Below are 3,650 nucleotides of genomic sequence, written 5' to 3' on the forward strand. Positions count from 1 at the left end.
GGATGGATGGTTGGATGGATGGATGAATGCATGGGTGGATGGGTGGATGGATTGATGGTTGGTTGAATGCATGGGTGGATGGATGGATGGATGGTTGGTTGAATGCATGGGTGGATGGATGGATGGATGGATGGATGGATGGATAAATACTCACTTGTTGGAATTTGTGGAAGTGTAACCCTATACAGAATAGAAGCATTTTTGCTCGGAGATAATCCTATTAAAGACTTCATCTAAAGTTCTTTAAATCACTTTGTGTATTGTAAGTGCTCAAATATCTTTAACATCGTTGCTATCATTTAATAACATTTTGGAGCTTTCTCCACTATCTAGTAACTAACAGAACTCATTTAAAGCAAGTTCTCTGACATCTAGGACCTTACTGTGTAATGGAATGTTAATGCAGTCTTTAAATCGCAACAGTATTCATACCTTTGGTTATATGTCATTTCTGTCTCATTAATTTCTATTTTTTGTAGTCTAAATGCTAAGGTGTCGACGAGTACAGGCGTGTTGTAGCTGAGAGCCTGGTGAACCAGATGGTTTCGGAAAACAGCTTCTCTGCCCCACGATGACAGAGTTACGCTGGAGCCTCAGCCAGCTCATTCTCAGATTGGAGCCACTGGTCACGAAGAGGACATGGCAGCTGGAAAACTCATGCACTGAGCACATCCTGGTGAAGGTGACTGCCCACAGCATCACAGATCAGGGACAGAGTATGTTTTTCCAAACACCAGTTGCCTCTGAATATCTCCTCTTTCTGCCCCACTCCTTACCTTTCTGATGCCCGTGCTTCCCTCATCACCACCTGGTCCTGCCTCCAAGCTGTGAACTCCCACACCTGCCTGATGAGCCTCCTGTCTGCCACCTCCCCTCCTCCGCCCTCCTCTTCCACCTCGGTCCTTAACCTCAGCACCTGCCCCACCCCAGGAGAGTCCCCTCCCTGGCCCAGGACCTCCCACTGGCAGCAAATGGAATTTTCAGGAGCTGCTGATGGCAGCATCGCTAATGTAGCTGTGAAGAATACCTGCAAATGTCGAGGCATTTATTTCTGTTCATTGATTTCCATTTGCTGTGCAGTCATTTCCTGGGCTCCCATTCGCCCACGCGCTCAGAGCCGTCTTCAAGGTGCTGCTGAGAGGGAAAACTCAAGTTCCTGGGGCAGGCCCGTCCTTGATCGCCAGGCACAACCCAGAGCTCCACCGAAGCAACTTCAATATGTGGGCCAGCGCCCAGCAAATGGGAGAACATTTTGAAGCCGCAGGCGTCTGCTGAATTAAATATTTACTCAATTCGTGCCTCTCCCTCTGTCCACGGAGAATCCAGCTCAAACTAAATAACAAAGGAGGTCAGGCTTGTGATCTGCACAAAAGTACTTACCCTGCAATTATAGGAATATTGGGCCTTCCAATTAATGCCAGGCCTGTAGAACTTGGAGAAGGCCCACAGAAAAGCAACAGAAATGACGTAGGGACAGGAAGATAACGCTGGCAGGAAAAGCTAGAGAGGTGGGGCTGGTTTTGAATGGAAAAGACCTTGAGGGGGCCTTAATGACAGTCTTCAATATATTCCTGTGCTGGAAAATGGCAGCGTGGGGATCCCTGTTCTACTGGGGACATGCTTACCCTCTACCACCAGGACGGCCACCTCTTGTGTTCAAACTTTTTGCTCTCAGTTCCCTATTACTAAAAACCTATTGAGCATTCACTCCATAATATGGTTAAAATTATTTACTTTTAATTTATATCATTCTCCTCATATTATCTTCATGATGAAACAGGCACAAAAATAGAAAAGATTGGGCTTCCCTGGTGGCGCAGTGGTTGAGAATCTGCCTGCCAATGCAGGGGACACGGGTTCGAGCCCTGGTCTGGGAGGATCCCACATGCCGCGGAGCGACTAGGCCCGTGAGCCACAACTACTGAGCCTGCGCGTCTGGAGCCTGTGCTCCGCAACAGGAGAGGCCGCGACAGTGAGAGGCCCGCGCACCGCGATGAAGAGTGGCCCCCACTCCCCGCAACTGGAGAAAGCCCTCGCACAGAAACGAAGACCCAACACAGCCAAAAATAAATAAATAAAAAATAAAAATAAAGGAATTCCTTTAAAAAAAATAGAAAAGATTAAAGGGCGAAATCAACACAACTAGAAATAGACCTACGGTTCGTCTCATGTCTCAACCTTGCCGTCACACCCACTTTGGAGTCCATAGTCTAGGCTGTACCTATGCCCAGCCACATCTTTCTTGTCCAGAACAGTCATGGTTTTCATCTGAGATCCCCAGAAGCAGATCCTGAGATAAGGAGGTAGGGAAGCAAGACAGGGAAGGGGGTGGTCCCGAGCAAGATGCGACTTCCGGCAAGGTCCTGGAAGAGGGTACCTCAGCCTGCTCCTTCGGGGGCTCAGGAGTGTGAGTCAGACCTCAGAGCCTTCCTGACCAACGGCATGGGAGTTGGGCTTTCACACTCCCTCTCTGCCAGTCATTGGTTAACCAACATACGCCTAGGGGCTGGGAGAGCAGGGGTGATGCCCGGCAGGCAAAGTAGCTCCAGTCCCCTGGGGAACCTCCAGTGCTGGCTGGAGAAAAGCACACTGCAGGGGTGGGGAGATGCAAAAACAAATGGTAAAAAATGTATGGAAGGAGATCTGGGGAACGTTGTGCACGATGGTAACTAATTCATGGCATATGCTGAACTGTGCGTCGCGTGCTCCCAAGTCACTCTCGTGCTCTCATGCGGGGGTCTGGAAGCTCTCTTTAGGTGAGGATGAGAGGGGCGAGATGGCCGTTTTCCCTGCCCGGCCCCGGATTGTCCAGGAAACACAGTGAGGAGGGCACTCGATGACCTGTATGTGTGACCGCCCTCAAGAGACCGAGACTACGGCGTCTCCATTGTAAAACACTGGCAAAGTACCATCCCAGAGATACTGGCAAGCTGGAGCAGAGCCTACACTTTCCAAAACATCCCTCTAGGATTGGCTAGGCAGCGGGGATCTGCTGCCCCTGGAAATTTGGACCAAGGACAGAACCGAACGCCCCATTGGCCAGCTCCTGCTGTGGCCATGTGACCTTGGGGAGAGTTTGACTTCTCTCAGTACGGACATTTCTGCAACTATTCAAATGAGGAGGGCTGTGCTGTCTTCCTGCCTAATCCACAGAGAAATATTCTGTTTCTGGAAAACTCAGGAGCCCTTGGAAGAAGGGAAATGACAAGTACCTGCCGGGGTTACACAAATGATACAGCCGGGGCTGTATCATTTGTGGCTTAGATGGACATGCAGCCACCCACAGCAGAGTGACTGGTGGTGTGTTTGTGGCCATGTTCTGAGGACCCAGAGCTGGCCACGTGGCCGTGTTCACAGAAACGAACACCCGAGGCTCCCCGCTATGATGTTATCATGCTCTGTCCTCTGCTTGTCCCCATCTCAGAAATATCACCAGGAACATTTCACTGTTCTTGCAGCAGTCTTTAATGAAGAACTCTATTTCATCATCTGAGATGCTGTGGATAACTCAGATGTTAGGTGTGGATGTGGGTTCTAAGGCCACTGGATTTCTGACTCACCAGACAATGATCACATTTCTATTTTTCTGCACCATCCACCTTTTTAGATGGTGTTTATGTTTCATGTTAAATATAATTCTCTTTGGCTTC

This window comes from Eschrichtius robustus, chromosome X (genome assembly GCF_028021215.1).
Source record: "Eschrichtius robustus isolate mEscRob2 chromosome X, mEscRob2.pri, whole genome shotgun sequence".
Taxonomy (NCBI): domain Eukaryota; kingdom Metazoa; phylum Chordata; class Mammalia; order Artiodactyla; family Eschrichtiidae; genus Eschrichtius; species Eschrichtius robustus.